The sequence below is a fragment of the Odocoileus virginianus genome, chromosome 11 (assembly GCF_023699985.2).
Source record: "Odocoileus virginianus isolate 20LAN1187 ecotype Illinois chromosome 11, Ovbor_1.2, whole genome shotgun sequence".
Lineage (NCBI taxonomy): Eukaryota > Metazoa > Chordata > Mammalia > Artiodactyla > Cervidae > Odocoileus > Odocoileus virginianus.
The window spans coordinates 7886583-7908918 of NC_069684.1; the positions used below are offsets into that span (position 1 = coordinate 7886583).

Consider the following 22336-nt stretch of genomic DNA (forward strand, 5'->3'; position numbering starts at 1 on the left):
AATGTCCCTAAAGGCCCTGCTGACGCTGTTTTCCTCATAGTTTCCTCAGCCACCAGCCCCCTCTGCCGCTAGCCCTGCCTGGTTTTATGACAGAGCATAAAGCATGAAGATTAATGAACTTGACCATTTAAGAAACTGAAAAACAGAAAAACAAGCTGGAGATGAAGAGATATGACAAGGCTTTTTGAAAAGGCTGCTTCTTAACCCCCCTCAGGATGGCCATTTCTGTTTCCTCTGGAATCAAATGCTACATTTTTCTCTCAACAGCATCAGGAACATATGGTCCATGCAGACGTGGAGTCTCAGCGGGTGCGGGGCTCCCAGAGAGACCGAGGCCAGTCCAGGTCAGTGATCACTCCCTGAGCTAAGCCTGTGTGCTGCCGGCGCCTGGAGCTAGACAGGAGGAAAGCACAGCGCTGCCCTGGAGGCAGACTCGGCTGAAGTAGGAGGTGCTGAGTTTCCCCGAGGAGGGTCGAGGAGCGTGGGGTGGGTAGAGTCACAGGCAGCATGAGCACAAGGTTTGGACCCCAGACAGGCCTAGGACCACGGTCCTCAAGCTTCAGTTTCTTCATCTGTGAAAGCAGACAACACTACTGGTTCCCTGGTGGCTCAGATGTGGAGAGTCTACCTGCAGTGCGGGAGACTCGGGTTGGTAAGATCCCCCGGGGAAGGAACTGGCAACCCACTCCAGTATTCTTGCCTGGGAAACCCCATGGACAGAGGAGCCGGGCGGACTACAGTCCATGGGGTCGCACAGAATCCAACATCACTGAGCGACTTACAGTTCACTTAGAATCACGAGGATCAAGTTGGATAATAGACGAGTCTTAAAAAGAGTTCTTGACATTCAGTAGTCACTGAGTAAATGTATTATGTATCATTCTTTGTGGGGGCAACCCTCGAGATGATTCTAGAAGGATGAGTTGGAATTAGGAATAAAAGGTGAAAGACTTGGGCAGAGGTGTTCACACGGGAAACAGCACATGTACCGACACAAAGGTAGGAAGGCCACCCAACAGAGAGAGATGTCTTTGTGGCAGCAGTCCCAGTGGGAGGAGACGGTTTCGTTCAGTGTTTGGTGATGTGCGCTCTCTCTCACCATCCTCACCGCAAGGGGACAGCCATCCTCATTATTTGAATGAAAAAACCAAGCTTAGAAAGGGTAGCTGACCACCTACGGGCCTCAGAGAAGGAGCTAAGACACAGACCCTGGCCATCTGAGCCCCCATCCGTACCCGTGTTCTGAGTCCTTCGCTAGGGGCGTGCCTTGGTTTTAGGGGAAAGGATGATTTTCTCGCGTACGTGTTGATTAACCCTGCCCCACCACCCCTCTCCTGGTTTCTCTTACTCTGTCCATCAGCAAGTTCTCTGAAGAATTCAGGGTCAGCACTGCAAAGCAGAGGGGTCTGGCCAAGGGGCAGGGAGAGACCGTGAAGCTGAGGATCTCAAAGAATCTAAGAGGAGGAGGACTCACTAGGTACATTAGAACCTGTTAGTGTGGGCCTTGACTGTGAGAGCCAGGTTTGGAGTGGGTTAGGTGAAAAAAGACCCTGATGCTGGGAAAGATAGAGAGTAGGAGGAGAAGGGGACAACAGAGGATGAGATGGTTGGATGGCATCACGGACGTGGTAGACATGGGTTCGGGTGGACTCCGGGAGTTGGTGATGGACAGGGAGGCCTGGCGTGCTGTGGTTCATGGGTCGCCAAGAGTCAGACATGACTGAGCGACTGAAGGTGAGAAAGAAGACCTGTGAGGACCCAGGAGCTGAGTATTTTGGTTACTGGGAAAATCTTGCCTCCTTGGAGAGCGGTGAGGCCACCAGTTACCCTCAGGGCGTGGCACCAGGTAGGAGGAGCAGGAGTGCAGAAGTCTCAGTGGATTTTATCCAGGGAGATTCTAGAGACCAGCAGTCCTCTGGTTCTGCGGCACTCAGAGTGCAGCTCACAGGCCAGGCCCTCCCACGCACCATCTGTAGCTTCCTCTGGCATCATCTCTCTCGCTCTTTTAAGGGCCCCCACTGACAGTGAGAGGGACAGACTAGCCTGGGTCTGCTCATCTCAGACCCAAGAGGAGTGAGGATTCCTCCTCCTCCTCAATGCCACCAAGTGAAGGAGATGCACCCCTTGCTTGCTGCTCAGAGAAGAGATGGCACTGTTGGGGTGTCACTGGCCTCAGGTGTTTCACTGAGGGCATATTTCTCACTCTCTTTCTCACTTTGTGAATCACAGGCACCAGAAGGTACGTCCACCCGAACCTCACGATGTGATGGTGTTTGGGCTTAGGGTCTTTGCCGAGGTAATAAGGTAAGGATGTTGAGGGGAGATCATTCTGCATCAGGGTGGGCCCTGAATCCAAGCATGAACATCCTTCCAAGAGACAGAAAAGAGAAGACGTGAAACAGAGCCAAAGGCCACGTGAAGACGAAGGTAGACTTTGGAGTTTTGTTTTTAGCTACATCGCTTTGCTGACAAAGGTCCATCTAGTCAAACCTATGGTTTTTCTAGTAGTCATGTATGGATGTGAGAGTTGGACCATAAAGAAGGCTGAGTGCCAAAGAAGTGATGCTTTTGAACTGCGGTGCTGGAGAAGACGCTTGAAAGTCCCTTGGACTGCAAGGAGATCAAGCCCGTCAATCCTAAAGGAAATCAACCCTGAATATTCATTGGAAGGACTGATGAAGCTCCAATAGTTTGGCCACCTGATGTGAAGAGCTGATTCATTGGAAAAGACCCCGATGCTGGGAAAGATTGAGGGCAGGAGAAGAGGCAACAGAAGATGAGATGGTTGGATGGCATTATCAACTTGATGGACATGCATTTGAGCAAGCTCTAGGAAATACTGTAGGACAGGGAAGCCTGGCGTGTTACAGTCCATGAGGTTGCAAAGAGTTGGACGCCACTGAGTAACAACAATTTAGCTACAAGCCAAGAAGTGCCAAGGACTGCTGACAGCCCTAGCAGCTGAGAGAGGCATGGAATGATTCTCATGGCCTCCAGGAACAACCCTTCAGACACCTTGGTTTCAGGCTTCCATCCTCCACACGGTGAGAGAATGCATTTCTGTTGTTTTAAGCCACCCAGGTTGACATAATTTGTAATCACAGCCCTAAGACTTGGTTCGTATACAGCTGCTGCTTCTTGGCATCCTCTGAGAGTGGTCCTCCCCCAAAGCCCTGCCCTATTCTCTCTGCCCTGTGAGGTCTTTCTGCTTCAGTGCCCACCTCACCTTCGTGCAGCGAAGAGCCAGCAGGGGTGCTGACAAGACTGGTGCAAACGCCCTCCCTGCTGGGGCCCTGAGGACATTTCTTCTCTCCAGGCTTCAGTTGTCTTATTGACACAACTTCTTACTTTTAGCCTCGCTGCAGTGATGCGATGAAATGACATTTGTGAGAAACCTCTCCCTCCCTCCACACTCACAAGCACTGCTGTTTTTCGCTCCAGCCCCAGCTCTAAACCTCAATCTTCCCGCGCAGAGCAGGGCTGTATCAGTGCCTCGTTGAGCCCTCAGCCAGAGCTCTCCTCTCCTCTCACACATCTGTCCTCCGGGTGAGCCAAGACACCAGTCAGGCAGGAGGAAATGGGGAGCTGGTCACATGCGTCCCCCATCAGAGATGCTCCAGGATTAAAACAAGTGGACCAGCGTTCAGCCTCCAGAACTCCCTCAACAGTGCCTCCCTCCTGCCTAGGGAAGCACTAATCGTGACCTGTGAAATGAAGTTAACACTACGGTTTCATGATTCCACAGGAAAACTTAAAAGTGGAAGATGCACAGAACTAGGACAGATAATCCTAAAATTTATATGGAACCACAAAAGACCCCAAATTGTCAAAACAATCTTGAGGAAAAAGAACAAAGCTGAAGGCATAACTCTTCCAGCCTTCATTCGCACAATGCTACAGAGTCATCGTAATCATAGTATTGGCACGAAAACCGATATATAGATCAATGGAACGTAACAGCACAGAAACAAACCCACACACCTACAGTCAATTAATCTACAAAAAGGCGGCAATATACAACAGAGAAAAGACAGAGTCTTCAGCAAGTAGTGTTGGGAAAGCTGGACAGCCGCCTCTGAATCAATGAAATTAGACCCACTCCCTCACATCATATACAAAAATAAACTCAAAAAGGTTTAAAGACCTAAATAGACATGACGTCATAAAATTCCTAGAAGAGAACATAGGCAAAACATTCTCAGGATATAAATTTTAACAATATTTTCTTAGATAAGTCTCCCAAGGCAAAAGAAATAAAAGCAAAAATAAACAAATGGGACCTAATGAAACTTAAAACCTTTTGCAGATTAAAGGAAACTATCAACAAAATGAAAAGACAACTTACATAACAGAAAAAAAATATTTGCAAATGAGGCAGCTGGCGAGGGCATCATCTCACACCTGTCAAAATGACTTCATCAAAAAGGCTACAAGTAATAAATGCTGGAGAGGGTGCGGGAAAAAGGGAGCCCTCCTACATTGTTAGTGGGAATGTAAATTGGAACAGTATGGAGGTTCCTTTAAAAATCCAAAAGTAGAACCACTATATGATCTAACAATCCAACTCCTGAACATATATCCAGTGAAGACCATAATAATGAAAAAATACATGCACCCCCGTATTCACAGCAGCATTATTTACTGCAGCCAATACCTGGAAACAACCCAGGAGCCCGTCAGATGACTGGTTAAAAATATGTGGCATATACTATATACCCTGGAATATTATCCAGCCATAAAAAGAATGAAATAGGGCTATTTTCAGCAACATTGATGGACCTAGAGAATATCATGTTCAGTGAAGTCGGTCATAAAAAAACAAATATATCATTTATATGTGGAATCTAAAAGTTGAAATGCATCTACATACAAAACAATAAGGACTCACATAGGAAAGAAACTTATGGTTCCCAGAGGGGAAAGGGAGATGGGTGAGGGATAAGTTAGGAGTTTGGGGTTAACAGACACAAACTATTACATATAAAATAGATAAGCAACAGGATTTACTGTGTATAAATTTACTGCATATATCACAAGGGGCTGTATTCAATATCCTATAATAAGCAATAATGGAAAATAATCTGAAAAAACATAACCGAGTCCCTTTGCTGTACATCTGAAGCTAACACAATCTTGTAAATCAACTATTTTTTAAAAAAGAAGGCAGAAGATAACTTGTGACTTGCAAAAATCAAACCCACCATATACTCTCTGCCTAAACATTTAGCTCACTCCCCACCACTTCCTTCAACCTATACTCCTGCACAAACCTGCTCACCACGACTCTGTAAAGTTGGGACCATGTTTATCTCCACCCTAAGCATAGTCTGAACGTTCTTTTTGCCCCTGACCTCAGACAGCGGGAAATGGGAAATAGGGGCATCTGTCCTCCAAACAGCAGGAGAGGGAACACAGGGTTGGGGGAGCCAGTGTGGGCACTGAAGGTTGACATTTTTCTTTTTTCTACTTTAAAAATTTTTATTTTATATTGGAGGATAGTTGATTTCTTATGTTGTGTTAGTTTCAAGTGTACACCACAGTGACTCAATTGTGTGTGTGTGTGTATATTCTTTTTCAGATTCTTTTCCCATGTAGGTTATTACAGAGCATTGAGTTCCCGTGACATACAGTAGGTCTTTGTTGGTTATTTTATATATAGTAGTGTGTACATGTTAATCTCATCCTCCTAATTTATCCCTCCCACCTTTCCCCTTTGGTAAGTTTGTTTTCTAAGTCTGTAAGTCTGTTTGTTTTGTAAGTAAGTTCATTTGTATCATTTTTTACAAATAACTGATAACATATGTGCTTAGTCTCCCAGTTTTGTCTTAACTCTGTGACCCCATGGACTGTAGCCCTCCAGGCAAGAATACTGGAGTGGGCTGCCATGTCCTCCTCCAGGGGATCTTCCCAACCCAGGGATTAAACCCAGTTCTCCCGCATCCCAGGTGGATTCTTTACCCCTGAGCCACCAGGGAAGCCCTGATATCACATGCTGTTTGTCTTTCTCTGTCTGACTTACGCAGGTTGACATTTCACTACCACCACTTTACATCTGATCACTCGACCGTGTTTCTGCTCCTTTCCTCAGCTGAACCTTCAACACAAATAGCGGCCAATACCAACCAGGTGCTCAACGAAGGACCAGATATTGGGCTAAGCACCTTGTCAGCATCAGTAACCCACTCCTCACAGCCACCCAGTGATGTGGGCACGGAAGTCATTCACCAGGCAAGTCTGCACCCGATGTACACTGGGTATTCGCTGCAGTTTGTGCTTCTTACCATCAAAAGAGGACAATGATTAAGAAAAGAGCCATCCGTCTTCCGGTTGGTTGCATTCTCTCAATTTTTTCTGGATTAAAGAATCTGATACAAAATACAGGTTTGTATAGCTGTAATTCTACTCTTAAAAAATAGTTGCTTTCCACCACAATGGACAAGCAATGGAGAATTCTGACAACTTGTATGTTACTGAAGAGTTGGCTCTGATGTGAGTGTCACTGTCGTTTATGATCTGTGACACTCATCGCTTCAGCCAGATCACACCATTCCACACACAAAGCACTGGAGCAAATAATTTGATTAAAGCAGTTGTCTAGTTTTGAAACATGGCGGTTCTAACAGTGTCACTGGTTTATTCTAGGGTTTGACTCCCCGAGTCAATAATTTTCTGTTGCACTGTAAAAATCCCCGTTTCCCATAGTAGGATGCTGACTCTCAAGCCATCGAATGCATGAGCCCAAGGGGTGCCTCCCACTGCTTCAGCAGGGAGCAGCCACTGAGCTGCCAAGGAAACTCGCCGTTCTACACTCCTTGAGAAAATATCCACTACCGTCCCACTCACCTCTGAACTCCAGACATTCATCAGACCTGGTCTATAGAGCAAAGTCTCTCACGCCCTAGAGAGGGGTCAGGTGAGAGGTGATCTCAGAGACCCTCAAAATGAGGCCCCGTTTCTCATGATGTTGCACCCGGGCACCTGTGCCTTCTCAAGAGCTCTTGGCAGGGCATCCCTGAGCCAAGCGATGGGCCCCACCTGGAGAGCTAGTTCTGCTCGCCCCTGTCCCTGCAGGGGCGTCTCCATGATGGGTCAGGATGGGGAGGAACTGGGAGTCCAGTTGGGAGCAATCCTGTATTCCCCAGAGGACCCTGCAGAAGCAAGAGTGCCTGGGTGGGTGTGGGGAGTAGGCGGACTGTGCTGGAGATGGGCTCCTCGGAGGTGAAGATAAGCGAGAGGGTTACTGAGCTTTTCCTTTGAGGCCCAAGTCCCCTCACCTGTGGCATATGGGGTACGAGTGTGAGAGGGGTGACTGGGGGGTCTCGGCCCAGGAGCCCCACTGCCTTCCCCAGCCAGGGCAGAGCTCTCCCTGCTAAAGTGTGGGCACCGTACCCCAGCTCCAGTCACACCGGGCCCTGCACTGGCCCCTGAAAGTCAGAGCCGCACCCAGGAGGGCGCAGTCTGGGCTGCGTAGGAAGGTGAGCCCACCTGCCGGCTCAAGCAGCCTTCTCTGCAACACCGTCAGAAGTAGGACAGGGACCCCTCGCTTTCTCACAGAGTTCTCATCCAGCACCGTACACACAACCAGCTAACTGTGTTATGAGTCCTGCCCTAGCCACAGCTAGCTGAGAGACGAGCTGATCACCTTTCCTCTCTGAGCCTGGGTTTCCTTGCTTGGAAGCTGAGAATGCTATTGCTTGCTTTGGCCCTCAGGCAGCACTGGTACAAGGAGACTACTGTATGTATACACGACCTGCATCACAATCACTCCCGTGTAACCTCCCGGCAGGCCTTGCTGGTGGCTCAGTGGTAAAGAATCCCCCTGCAATGCAGGAGACGCAGGTTCAATCCCTGGGTTGGGAAGATGCCCCAGAGAAAGAAACGGTAACTCGCTCCAGTATTCTTGCCTGGGAAATCCCATGGACAGAGGCACCTGGTGGGCTACAGTTCATGGAATCACAAGAGTCAACTTAGCAACCAAACAACAAAAAACCTCCCACTCCTTAAGGTCACTCCTTAAGCATCTCTGAACTTTCCCCCAGGGGTCAGAAGAACCTTGCTATTTGTGCTTTTTGCATAAAGGACAGCATGGTTTGAGGAGTGTCTGGGGGACGGGGTTGGGCAACTGAAGGAAGGGAGGCCAGGGAGAAAGCTGTGATTCTAGCTAGTGACAGGTATGGAGACAGTGACCCAGGAATGCAGAAGAGACAGATAAAATACAACATGGCCTGCTTCCCAACACACATGCCAGGTCATGATGTAAGAGAAATGGACATGATCTGAAAACTGAGCTTCAACCTGGAACCTCACCTGTGCCAGGTTCCTAAGGAGCATTTGCAGCATTGTGGGCGTCCCTTAGAAACACACATACCAACTTTTCTGCTGTCTCCCACCCTCGGAAGCTGTATGAAACCATCTGAATGCCAGGAGGTACCCTTAGCCCTTCCACAGGCAGTTCTGGTAGCCTGTCTATGCGTCCACTCCCAAGGGCCCCCACTCTGGCCCGCTGGCTTTCCAGGGGGAGGGACACAGTAGTTCCATTCTTAGAAAAAATCATTAGAAGAAATCTTGGGGAGCTCAATCTTTAACCTTGTCTCTCTTTTCATAAAAGCTCCATCCTGAAGCTAATATCCCAACGGTGAGACTCAGAGCTCCTTCACTTTGATGGTACATTGTGGGAGGAAGCCTGGAGTCACTGCCCGTCTCCAGCAGTCATGACTGACCAGGAGAGGGATGGAATCACCTGTCATCTTTTAAAAACTACCTGTCTACGAGAGATGGATAAATTCTTACACACATACAATCTTCTAAGACTGGCTCATGAAGAAATATAATCTGAATAGACTGATTATTAGTAAGGAGACTGAATCAGTGATCAACAAATTGACAACAAACAAAAGTCCAGAACCAGAGGACTTCGCAGGTAAATTCTACAAATGTTCAAAGATTAAGTATCTGTCCTTCTCAAACTTCTCCAGAAAGTTTTACTAGGTCATCATTATACTGATAACCAAAAATCAGAGAAGGCTACCACACAACAGGAAAATTACAGGCCAACATCCCTAATGAACATACATGCAAAAATCCTCAACAAAATATTAGCACACTGAATTCAATAGTACATTAAAAGGATCATACACCACGATCAAGTGGGATTTATTCCAAAGATGCAAGGATGGTTAAACATCCACAAATGAATCTGTGTGATGTACAACATTAAAATGAAAAGTAAAACTCAGATGATTATCTCAATAGATGCAGAAAAAGCATTTTGAAAAATTCAATATCCATTTATGATTAAAATTCTCAGCAAAGTTCTATACATGGAACATACTACCACATAATAAAGGCCATATATGACAAGCCCACAGCTAACACTGTACTCAAAAGTGAAAAGCTGGAAGCTTTTCCCTTAACGTGAGAAAGAAGACAAGGACGCCCAATTTTGCCATCTCTATTCAACACAGCATTGAAAGTCATAACCAGAAAAGTTAGGGAGGATTAAAAAAGGCATCCACGTTAGAAAAGAAAAGGTAAAACTGTCACTATTTGTGGATGACATGGTTTTATATCTAAAAAACCCTAGTTCAGTTCAGTTGCTCAGTTGTGCCGACTCTGTGACCTCATGGACTGCAGCACACCAGGCCTCCCTGTCCATCACCAGCTCCTGGAGTTTACTCAGACTCATGTCCATCCAGTCAGTGATGCCATCCAACCATCTCATCCTCTGTCCTCCCCTTCTCCTCCCGCCTTCAATCTTTCCCAGCATCAGCGTCTTTTCCAGTGAGCCAGTTCTTCACATCAGGTGGCCAAAGTATTGGAGTTTCAGCTTCAGCATCAGTCCTTCCAATGAATATTCAGGACTGATTTCCTTTAGGATGGACTGGTTGGATCTCCTTGCAGTCCAAGGGACTGTCAAGAGTCTTCTCCAACACCACAGTTCAAAAGCATCAATTCTTTGGCACTCAGCTTTCTTTATAGTCCAACTCTCACATTCATACATGATTATTGGAAAAACCCTAAGTACTTCATAAAAAACTGTTTGAAATAATAAATTCAGTAAAGCTGCAGGGTACAAAGTCAATATATAAAAATCCTTTGTGTTTTTGGGACTCACCTGGTGATCTGGTGGTTAAGACTTCATGCTTCTAATACAGGGGACATGGGTTTGATCCCTAGCTGGTCAGGGAACTAAGATTCTCACATACTGCATGGCATGCCCCCCCCCAAAAAAAATCAATTGTGCTTTAATACACTAAAAATGAACTGCCATAGAGAGATATTAAGGAAATAATCTCCTTTACAATTATATAAAAAAGAATAAAATGCCTAGGAATAAATTTAACCAGAAAGACCTTACACTGAAAACTGTAAGACATTAATGAAAGAAATTGAAGAAGACACAAGGAAATGGAAAGACAGACAATCATCATGGATTAGGAAGAATTGTAAAAATGTCCACATTACCCAAAGCCATCTACCCAAAAATTCGAGTGACATTTTTCACAGAAATAGAACAAAAAACCCTAAAATTTATATGAAACCACAGAAGATCTCAAATAACCAAAGCAATCTTGAGAAAGAACAATATGGAAGCATCATGCTTCCTGATTTCAAGATATATTACAAAGCTATGGTTAAAAAAATATATAGTATTAGCATAAAAAGAGGCACATAGATCAGTGGAACACAATATAGAGCCCAGAAATGAACACACATGTGACTGACTAATATATGACAAAGGAGGGAAGAACACACGGGGGGGAAAGGAGAACTTCACCAATAAATGGTGTTAGTATCACCTCACACCAGTCAGAATGGCCATCAGCAAAAAATCAACAAATGATAAATGCTGGAGAGGATGTGGAGAAAAGGGAACCCTCTTGCACTGTTGGTGGGAGTGTAAATTAATACAGCCACTATGGAGAGCAGTATTTAGATTCCTTAAAAAACTAAGAATAAAACTACCGTATGACCCAGCAATCCCAGTACTGGGCATGCGCTGAGAAAAACCACCATTCAAAAAGACACATGTACCCCAGTGTTCATTGCAGCACCATTTACATGGAAGCAACCTACATGTCCATCAAGAGATGAATGAATAAAGAAGTTGCAGTACATATATACAATGGAATATTGCTCAGCCATAAAAAGGAACACATTTGAGTCAATTCTAGTGAGGTGGATGAACTTAGAGCCTGTTACTCTTACCTATAAGGTAAGTCAGAAAGAGAAAAATATCATATAGTAATGCTATATATGGAATCTAGAAAAATGGTAACTGATGAATTTATTTGCACTGGAGGAGTGAAGATGCAGATGTAGAGAATTTGTGGACACAGTGGGAGAAGGACAGGGTAGGACAAATTGAGAAAGTAACATTGACATATATACACTACTCTGTGTAAAATCGATAGCTAGTGGGAAACTGCTATATAGCACAGGGAGCCCAGACTGGCACTCTGTAATGACCCAGAGGGGTGAGATAGGGAGTGAGAGAGAGGATCAAGAGGGAGGGGGGATGTGTATATACACACACACACACACACACACACACATAAACATGTGACTGATTCACATTGTTCTACAGCAAAAACCAACACAGCATTGTAAAGTAATTATCCTCCAGTTAAAAATAAATAAATGGTGTTAGGACAACTGGACAGCCACATGCAAAAGAATGAAAGTGGATCACTGTTACACCATACACAAAAATTAATTCAAAATGAATTAAAGACTTGAATGTAAGACCAGAAATCATGAAACTCCTAGAAAACACAGGTGGTAAGCTCCTTGACATCACACTCAGTGATATTTTTTGGATCTGACTCCAAAGGCAATGGCCACAAAAGCAAAAATAATGGGACTACATCAAACTAAAAAGCTTCTGCACAACAAAAGAAACAATCAACAAAATAAGAAACAACCTACTGAATGGGAGAAGATATTTGCAAATTATATATCCAATAAGGGGTTAATATCCAGGACATGTAAAGAGCTCATTTAACTTGATAACAACAAAACAACCCAATTAAAAAATAGGCAGAGGACTTAAATAGACATTTTTCTCTAAGAAGACAGACAGATGGCCAAGATGCATATGGAAAGATGCTCAACACTGCTAATCATCAGAGAGCTGCATATCATAGATACCGCCTCACACCTATCAGAATGGCTATTATCAAAAAGGCAAGAAACAACAAGTGTTGGGCAGGATGTGGAGAAGATGGAACCCTTGGGCTCCACTAGCAGGAGTGTACATTGCTGCAGCCACTACGGAAAACAATACAGAGACTCCTCGGAGAATTAAAACAGAGCTACCATATGACCTAGCGATTCCATTTCTGGGTATTTACCCAAAGAAAATGAAGACGCTAATTTGAAAAGATAAATGCACACTAGTGTTCATAGTTCATAGCAGCATTACTTACAATAGCCAAGATATGGAAGCAGCCTAAGTATCCATTGATGGATGAATGCATAAATAAGATGTGGGACACGCACACAAAATGGAATACTACTCAGTCATTAAAAAAATAATGAAATCTTGACATTTTTCAACAACACGGATGGACCTTGAGGGTATTATGCTAAATGAAACAAGTCAGCCAGAGGAAAACAAATACTGTATGATTTTACTTACATGTGGAATTTGAAAAACAAGACAAATGAACAATCAAGATAAAACTCACAGAAAAGAGAACAGATTTCTGGTTTCCAAGGGAACAATATTGGCGAGTGGGTGAAATAGGTTAAGGGGATACAGATGCTAAGTTACAAAATAAATTAGTCATGGGGATATAATGTACAGCATGGTGACTATAGTCAATAATATTATATTGCAAATTTGAAAGTTGCTCTCATCACACACACCAAAAATGTCTGTAACTTTGTATGGTGACAGATGGTAACTAGACTTATTGTGGTGATAATTTCACAATGTATACAAATGTCAACTCATTATGTTATACAGCTGAAACTAATGGGATATTGTATGTCAATTACACTTCAATTTAAGAAAGATAATTTCACTCAGTAATCTATGGGTTTTATTTAGTACCATCCCTATATATATACCAATGGTGCTTTTAGACAAAGGAATGTACCCTAAAATTCATATGTATTCTCAAGGCATTCTGAATAGCCAAAACTATTTTGAAAAGGGAAAACAAAGTTGGAGGTCTCATGGGTGCGTGCATGCTAAGTCTCTTCAGTCATATCTGATGCTGTGTGACCCCATGGACTGTAACCCGCCAGGCTCCTGTGTCCATGGGATTCTCCAGGCAAGAATACTGGAGTGGGCTGCCATGCCCTCCTGCAGGGGATCCTCCCAACCCAGGGATGGAACCCATGTCTCTTATGTCTCCTGCATTGGTAGGCAAGTTCTTTAGCACTAACATCACCTGGTTAGACCTGGAGGTCTCATACTTCTAATATAAAATCTTACTACAGTGCTGCAGTAATCAGAATAGTGTGGCACTGGCAGAAGGTCAGATTTATAGGACTACAAATAGCATAGAGAATCCAGAAATAAACCCTCATCTACAGAGTTAATTATTTTTGACATGCCTGCCAATGCAGGAGATGTAAGAGACATGGGTTTGATCCCTGGGTCAGGAAGATCCCCTGGAGGAGGGCATGGCAACCCACTCCAGTATTCTTGCCTGGAGAATCCCATGGACAGAGGTATGGTCCATAGAGTTGCAAAGAGTTGAACATGACTAAATTAATTGAATAGTTAATTATTTTTGACAAAGGTTCCTAGGAAGGACTGTCTTCAATAAATGATGCTCAGAGAAGTGGATATCCATATGCAAAACAATGAAGTCGAACCCCTTCCTTACACTGCATACAAAAATTAACTCATAGAGGATCACAGGTCTAAATGTAAGAGATAAAGCCATAAAATTCTTTGAATTTTATGTTAGGAGAAAACACATGGAAAAATGTTCACAATATTGATTTGGCAATGATTTCTTAGTCATGAAACTGAAAGCATACGGAATAGAAGGAAAAAATAGGTAAATTAGACTTCATCAAAATTAAATATGTTTGTGTCTCAAAGGACACAGTTGAGAGAATGAAAAGAGAATTCACAGAATGGGAGAAAATACTTCTAAGTCACATATCTGATAAGGATTTAATATCCAGAATATATAAAGAATTCCTGTCACTCAACAAGAAAATGCAAGCCATCCAATTAAAAAAGAAGCAAATGACTTAGATATTTCTCAAAACGTACAAATGGCCATGAGCATATGAAAAGGTATTTAACAACATATGTCATGGGCAAAGCAAATGAAGATCATGAGCTATCACCTCATATCCTTTAGGATGTGCTGTGTGATACTTAGTTACTCAAGCTGTGTCTGACTCTTTGAGACCCCATGAGCTGTAATCCACTGGGGATTCTCCAGGCAAGAATACTGGAGTGGGTTGCCATGCCCTCCTCCAGGGGATCTTCCCAACCCAGGGATCGAACCCAAGTCTCCCGCATTGCAGGTGGATTCTTTAACACCTGAGCCACCAGGGAAGCCCAAGAATACTGAGTGGGCAGCCTGTCCCTTCTCCAGGGGATCTTCCCGACCCAGGGATTGAACCAGGGTCTCCTGCATTGCAGGCGGATTCTTTACCAGCTGAGCTACTAGGGAAGCCCCTCCTTTAGGATCATTATTAACTTAAAAAACAGAAAATAACTCATTTTGACAAGGATGTGGAGAGACTCAAACTTTCATACATTGCTGCATCCTCTATGGAAAACCATTCATCAGTTCCTCAAGAAGCTAACACAGAATTACTATGTAGTCCAGCAGTTCTACTCCCAGATATTAATATAAACCAAGAAGGACTGAAAGCAAGCACTTGGACAGGTACACCAGCACTCAAATGCAATATCGTTCACTGCGGCCAAAAGGTGGAGACAACCCAAATGTCAGTCAACACATTAATGGGTAAACGAAATGCGATGTATGCGTAAAATGGAATGCTACTCAATCATTAGAAAGAATGAAGTTCTGTTCTTTCTAAAACATGGCTGAACCATGAAGACACTATGCTAAGTGAGATTAGCAGGACACAAAAAGACAGACATCATATAATTCCACTTATAAGAAGTACCTATCATAAATAAATTTATAGAAACAAAAAGTAGATTAGAGGCTACCAGGGCTGTGGGGAATGGGAGTTATTGCTTAATGGTCACTGAGTTTCTGTTTGGAATAATGAAAAATAATGGAAATAGATAATAGTAATTGTTTCATGTACATGTAATTAATGGCACTGAATTATGCACTTAAAAAAAATGAAAGATGCCCAGCAAAAGAAACAATAAACAAATGAAAACATAGCCCACAGATGGGGAGAAAATAGTTGCAAGTGATATGATCAATAAGGGATTAGTCTCCAAAATCTACAAACAGCTCACAATGTACAACATCATCAAAACAAACAACCCAATCAAAAGATGGGCAGAAGACCTAAACAGACATTTCTCCACAGGAAGACATACAGTTGGCCAAGAAGCACATGAAAAGATGTTTAATATTGCTAATTATCAGAGAAACACAAATCAAAATTACACTGAGATGTCACCTCACTCTAGTCAAAATGGCTATCGTAAAAAAAAAAAAAAATCCACAAACAATAAATGCTGGAGGAGGGGTGGAGAGAAGGGTTCCTTCTACACTGTTGGTGGGAATGTACATTTGCACACCCACTATACAGAACAGTATGGAAGTGCCTTAAAAATCTCAAAATAGAGCTACCATATGACCCTGCAGTTCCACTCCCGAGCAAGGTCTGCAGAAAAACATGGTCTGAAAGGATACAGACACCCCGGAATTCACCACAGCACTATTTATAATCGCCAAGACGTGGAAGCAACATAAATGTCCATCCACAGAGGACTGGATACAGATGTGATACATACACACTATGGGATGTCACTCAGTCATCTAAAAGGATGAAATCATGCCATCTGCAGCAACATGGATGGGCCTAGAGACTATCACACTGAGTGAAGTTGGTCAGACAGAAAAGCAGAAACATCTTATGACATCCCTTATGTGCAAAATCTAAAAAGACATGATACAAATAAACTTGTTTTACAAAACAGAAACAGCTTCACAGACTTAGAAGGAACTCATGGTTACTGGAGCCAACGATGGGGTGAGGGATAGGTAGGGAGTTTGGGACGGACAGGTACACTCTGCTCTATTTAAAATGGATAACCAACAAGGACCTACCGTACGGCACAGGGAAATCTGCTCAATGTGATGTGCTAGTCTGGATGGGAGGGGAGTTTGGGGGAGAATGGATACATGCATATTTATGACTGAGTCCCTTTGCTATCTACCTGAACTTATCATAACATTGTTAATTGGCTATACTCCAAAATAAAAAGTGTTTTAAAAAATGAAAGAAAAAAATGTCTACGCATCCCACCCCCACCTTGAATTCCACCTCTCTTTGAGAACCAGTGCCCTAGCCTAGAAATAAAGACAAACGCTGGGAAACAGAGCAAGATTGTTCTGCTGCTGCTGCTAAGTTGCTTCAGTCGTGTCTGACTCTCTGCGACCCCATAGACGGCAGCCCATCAGGCTCCGCCGTCCCTGGGATTCTCCAGGCAAGAACACTGGAGTGGGCTGCCATTTCCTTCTCCAATAAGACTGCTCCAGGCACATGTTTTACATCCATGTTGAGAGGCCATGCACGTGTACATACTTACACACATCCCCCAGGAGATAGGATGTCCCTGCTCAGCGCCTGTATGCCAGCTGCACACACACAGCCCCTCACCCTCCCTGACTGCGCCAGTCCTCTGACCCTCTGAGCTTCCCACCTAGGCACCAGGCATCACTATCCCCACTGCCCAGGCCCGAGTTCCATCCTGGGCAGAGGCCTGGGGAGCTGGATCTGAAGACAAAACTAGCTCTGCTGGTGATCTCCATCTGTACTGCCTGAGCCCTTGGCCTGCAGAGCGTGTGCAGTGGGGGAAAGAGCCACAAGCGTCCCCCAGGTAGGGAGGAACTCTCAGCTGGGGGTCTGCGGCTGTAGGTACCCTCGCATACATTCCATCCTACGGATGGAACGGGTCCTGGGTCATCTAGCCCCTTCTTCTGATGTCAGGCCCCAGTGAATCACCCCTGTAGCTGGGCCGCCCCAACCTCGACCCCAGACCCTGGCAGAAGAGTAGCCTGGGGCCTTCCATGCTCAGGACTTCCTTTCTTAGGAAGGAAGACTTCCTTTCCTTCTGAATTCCTCATGCTACTTTTAAACCTCATGTTCTGTCTTACAGAGAAATGACACCCGCCGACCTCAAACCTCATTCCACAGGAAATAGCTCTGAGCAGCCATCCAAAAGTCATTCACTGAGCATGTGAGATGGTCGGACCCACCTTTAAAGAAAGCAGAGAGAGCCTTCCCCTTGGGAGCTGATGGTCCAGGGGCTTTCCTGGCCTGAGAAGATCTGAGGCATTTGCATTTTACAGAATGAGAAAGGGTGGGAGGGGAGCTGGGGGCTTCGCCCCATGGTCCTGGAGACAGATGAGAGCCTGTGTGTCTACCCTACCCCCGTGATCCAGAGCAGCCCACCTGACTCTCCTCCCCAGCTGAGCACCCCCAAGACACGCTCTGCCCCAGAGCTCTGGAGACAAGCCCTGCGGTGTCCCCCCTCAGACGTCCCAGCACCAGGCCTGTAGCATCCTCCCTTGGAAGTCTGGCACCAGCTGCATGAAGCACCCCCTCCAGAAACTGGGCCCCCCTGGCCTCCTAGGACTTGACAGTGCCACATTTCCCTGCCCCCATCTCTGGGAAGGGGAGTTGCTGCTTCTAGATGTTAATATTTGTGCATCTTTGACATTTCCTTTTTGCTCTTTTACCAATTTCCTCATTTAAATCCTCTCAAAAAAAATGTGTGTAGTTTCAAAAACAAACAAAATACCTAACTATATGCTGCTTTCAAGAGATGTATTTTGACTATAATGATGTTACATAAAGATGAAAAGGATGGGAAGAGATATACTGTGTAAACAATAAAGAAAGTTGATGTGGTGATACTAATATTGAACAAAAAGATGTTAAAGCAAGCGGTATTGAATCCGTGGACAGAGGAGCCTGGCAGGTTACAGTCCATGGGGTCGCATGACTTAGCAACTAAACCACCACCATTATCAAAGATAAATATTATATCTTTAGTGAGAAAGAAAAGAAAAAATGCTAACATAGGATGCAAAGATGTTAAAGCAAGCAGTACTGCATCCATGGACAGAGGAGCCTGGCAGGCTACAGTCCATGGGGCTGTAAGACTTAGCGACTAAACCACCACCATTATCAAAGATAAATATTATATCCTTAGTGAAAAAGAAAAAAACTTAGTATCATTTTAATTTCTGTTTTCCTGATTGAACCATCATTGATGGGGGGCAGTGCGGGGAGAGCCCTGAAGGGAGAAAGTTCAAGTTGAAACCTCACCACATATGAGACAGAGGAACTTGAACCCCTGCCTGTTGACCCACAGCCTCTGTCTTATTCACTCCAGGCTGCCAGTGGGGGCTGGGCAGGGACCCTGGGTAATGTCACATTTGTTGGCATCCTTGGCACTTTTCTTTCTTTCTCTGGAGCCTGTGAGGGCAACAGTCAAGGCCTTGACTTTCCTGGTTCTCTTGGCTACAAGACTGAGGGTCCCCTCCCTCCATTCCTCGGCGTTCAGTCTGTCCTTGTCATTGAGAGGATCTGCTCTTTCTAAAGTTCCCTGGGAACATTGTGCAGAGAGGCCTGTTTGGGGAAGGCAGAGGCAGATTTTTACCCAAGCCTGTCTTTGGAGGAACCACCCCATGGCCAGCTGTGTCCCCTGGGTGAAGATGTGTGATTCACAGCCTTCTACTGAGCCAAGCCCAGTGCTAAGCCTTTACATGCCTTGTCTTAACTTTCACCCACAAGCCATGAAGCTGGAACTATTATCAGCCCTCTTTCAAAGGTGAGGGGCTCCGGCTCAGAGAGGGTAAGTCCTCCGCTGACACTTTACTCTGTTAGTCTGCAAACCCAGAACCAGAGCCCAAACTCGGTCACTGGAGCTGGGATCCCTGCAGATTCCAGAGTGAAGGCGCCTTGGGGAGGGCAGAGATTTGTGCTCCTCTGGTCTGTAACGTAGGCGGGGACGGTCTCCAGAGAGCTGAGCACCGGCGGGGCTAGAAGGACTTTCCTGGTAGACTGGACACAAGAAACATGGCAGGATACCTACTTGCACCAGGCTTTGAGCATGTTCTGGGCTAAGCACCTAGCCCTAACCCCTGAGGATTAATGAGGTCATAATAAAGGGGGACCAATGTCAATTACCAGTACTGCCTGCTGCAGTGGGGCCCGGCTCCAGCCCTAGGGGCTGAGAAGTCAGTTCAGCTCTCGGGAGTGTCCCTCTGCCTCTCCATAAGGCCTTTTAGCCTAGTGCAGACATAGCGTGTGTTTATTTCAATCCCACAGGATTCCTCATTCCTAGGGAGCAAATGCAGTCATTTGTCTCCTAAACTGCACATTAGCACAAAATTACAGAATGCACGCTGGTGCTGCAGTCACTCACTGCCATAGGGCGGGGGGCGCCCTCCTTCTGGCCCACAGATCTGTGCTGAGCTCAGGGACCAGCTTCTCGCTGAAGAGGCCTGGCCACACAATTTGCTAAATGCCATCTTTTCCAAGGCCCTTCATCGTGCTCCCATCCACCACACCAGGGAAGGCTGTGCCTGGTAGAGTTATGCCCATCAAGGCATCTGGGAAAGTGACGTTTTAATTTTCAGGAAGCAGCTAATTAGGGGGCTTGCGGGGCATGTCAAGTGGTGACATCATTTCCATATCCTTTCCTCTGAATTTTCTTTCACACGATATCATTACAAGCCCATGGTGCACGGATAGTTTGCAGACTGTATTTCTCTCCTCCTTTTGATATCCAGATGGCAGAAGCTGGTCTTGAATCCCACGCAGGGTAGGAAGGCTGGTTTGTTGGGCTGCCGAATCCAGCCTTCAGTTTCTCAACACTTCTCTGATGAAACTTTCACTGTAGGGACAACTTTCGGCGTTTGAGCCGACCCAGAAGCTGACTGTCTGGACGGTTTGTCATTCCCATCTCACGTCTGTGTCAGCCCACAGCCTTGAAGCAAGGATGCCTGCGGTATTCTTGGCTTTCCTCGGGGAGGGTAGTTGGGGGTGGAGCGTAATGCTGCAAACTGGCCCCTCTTTGCTGTGACTACCCAGGGCTGGTGCCTCCCACAGCTTAGCCTGTGGGAAATCTCCTGTGAGCAAGAAAGGGGCCACGGGGTCCGGAGGAAGCAGGGGAAGTGAGCCTGGAGGATGCCTGCTCCCTCTTAGGAGGAACTGGGCACCCGAGATGGATAGAGGCCCAAAGAGATGGACAGACGGAACAGAACAGAGCAAGAGAGGGAGAGAGGAAGAGACAGAAGAGAAGCGTTTGCAGAAGAACCTCTCAGAGAGGACCAAAGAAGAAACAGCTGGAGAAAAGGCAGAGATAAGAAGGCACCGAGACATCAAGAGGGCAGAGAAATGAGCCTTCATGTAGCCAAACCACGGAAGGGGAGAGGCAGGAGCTGCAGCCCCAGAGGGGACCCAGAATCATTTGATAATGACAGCGGCCACCAGCCACTGTCCCCTCCCTGTGTATCAGCTGTGGGTCTAACACTTCGCACACATGATTTCAATGAATCCAAGTAACCCTACTGTCAGGGAAAGCACACTGACCTCAACCTGCCCCTCTGGCCAGGCACCACAGTAACCATTTGTGTGAGTTGTCTTAGGACAGGAGGTCCTGACAGGGAAGACGGAACTAATAAGACACCACCAACCGGAAGAGTTCGGGAAAGGTCAAAAGGAGACTCCATGTGTCCCTCCACCTCCCAGAATCCTCCGCGCTGGCGTCCATCTTGGCTGACATTGCATGCACCGCCAGGAGGCGCGCTGAGTCAGAAGGATTGGCCAGAGACAACCCAGAAGCTAACCCCGTCACCATTAAGCCCGGGACTGCGAGCCACGTGGCAGAGCAGTTCTCCTGGGCTCCCTCAGCCCCCTGTTCTCCACTTGGACACCCCTTCCCAATAAAGGCTCTTGCTTTGTCTGCGCATGTGTCTCCTCAGACAGCTCATTTCTGAGTGTTAGACAAGAGTCCACTCTCGGGCCCTGGACGGGTCTCTCTTCCTACAACAGATTGAGGTAGCTTCTATTATCGTCCCATTACACAGATGAGGAGGCTGAGGCTGAGAGAGGGTACACAGTGAGTGAGGGGCAGGCTCAGGCTTGTCTGACCCCTGAGACTGTGGGCTGTAGCATCTGCCAATCTTCCAGCTTGAGCCCCCTCCACAAGGCACGGTCAGCTTGCTCTGTCCTCCTTGATTCTCACTGGGAGTAGCAAACACCTTTATTTGAAAATGCGACTCACTTTCCTTCCTATCAGTCTTACCCCTTGCCTGCTGTGTAACAAATCAATGTAGGGAAGCTTAAGTCTTGTCAACAAAAAGTACTGATTGCCTTATCAGCAAACAAAGGATGGAGCAGTCGTCAACCAGAACTCAGGATGAAAAAGCACAGGACGCTGGCCCAGACAGCTGAGGTGTAGATCAAAGGGATGATTTCAACAAGCCTAGACTATTGCATCTTCCCATTCATGTACATAGAAAAGAACTAAATTCATTCATTTAAGATGTCTGATTTTCTTTAATTAACAGTAATCTTTTGATACCTAGTCTTTGCTGCAAAAACTCCTCCATTATCCTGACTCTTCCTTTGCCTCTTTGGAGCAGTCCCTTAGAGCTATCTGAGCTGCATTCCAGGTTTAAGTCCTTAGTTTTGTCTGCAGAATAAAACACTACTGTCAACTTTTTGGTTCTGCGTTTTTTGTGGGGTTTTTTTGCTTTTTTCAATCAAGAGTCTCCAGACCAGAGCTTACCTGTGCTCTCTGGACCCTCTTCTCCCCAAAACAGGTCTCTCTGCTGTTTTCATACTCTGTAAAAAGAGAACAACATGCTCCGTGGGGCGGGCATGTGTATTAAAGGAGACCTAATGGGGCTTCCCCAGTGGCTCAGCAGTGAAGAACTCACCTGCAAGGCAGGAGTTTCAGGAGACACAAGTTCGATCCCTGGGTTGGGAAGATCCCCTGCAGAAGGGCATGGTGACCCACTCCAGTGTTCTGGCCTGGAATCCCATGGACAGAAGAGCCTGGCAGGCTACAGTCCGTGGGGTTGCAAAGAGTCAGACAGGACTGAAGCAGCTTAGCACACACGCAAAGTATACACAGCGCTCCCGTGCCCAGTAAGTGCAGCTCCCACCCCAGGATGCCCTGGAT

The 22336-nt window shown here is 45.7% G+C and overlaps 2 protein-coding genes across 6 annotated transcripts in view; one reads left to right on the plus strand and one right to left on the minus strand.

Moving 5' to 3' along the window:
- HHAT (hedgehog acyltransferase) overlaps positions 1 to 6606 on the plus strand; it is a 367616-nt gene extending 361010 nt beyond the window's left edge. Inside the window, exons 13-14 of the transcript XR_011490224.1 lie at positions 268 to 344; positions 6024 to 6606. The gene's annotated coding sequence lies outside the window, so the exon portion shown is untranslated. The remainder of the gene's footprint in view (positions 1 to 267; positions 345 to 6023) is intronic.
- Positions 1 to 22336, minus strand: part of KCNH1 (potassium voltage-gated channel subfamily H member 1) — a 440397-nt gene that overhangs the window by 40472 nt on the left and 377589 nt on the right. The window lies entirely within an intron of this gene.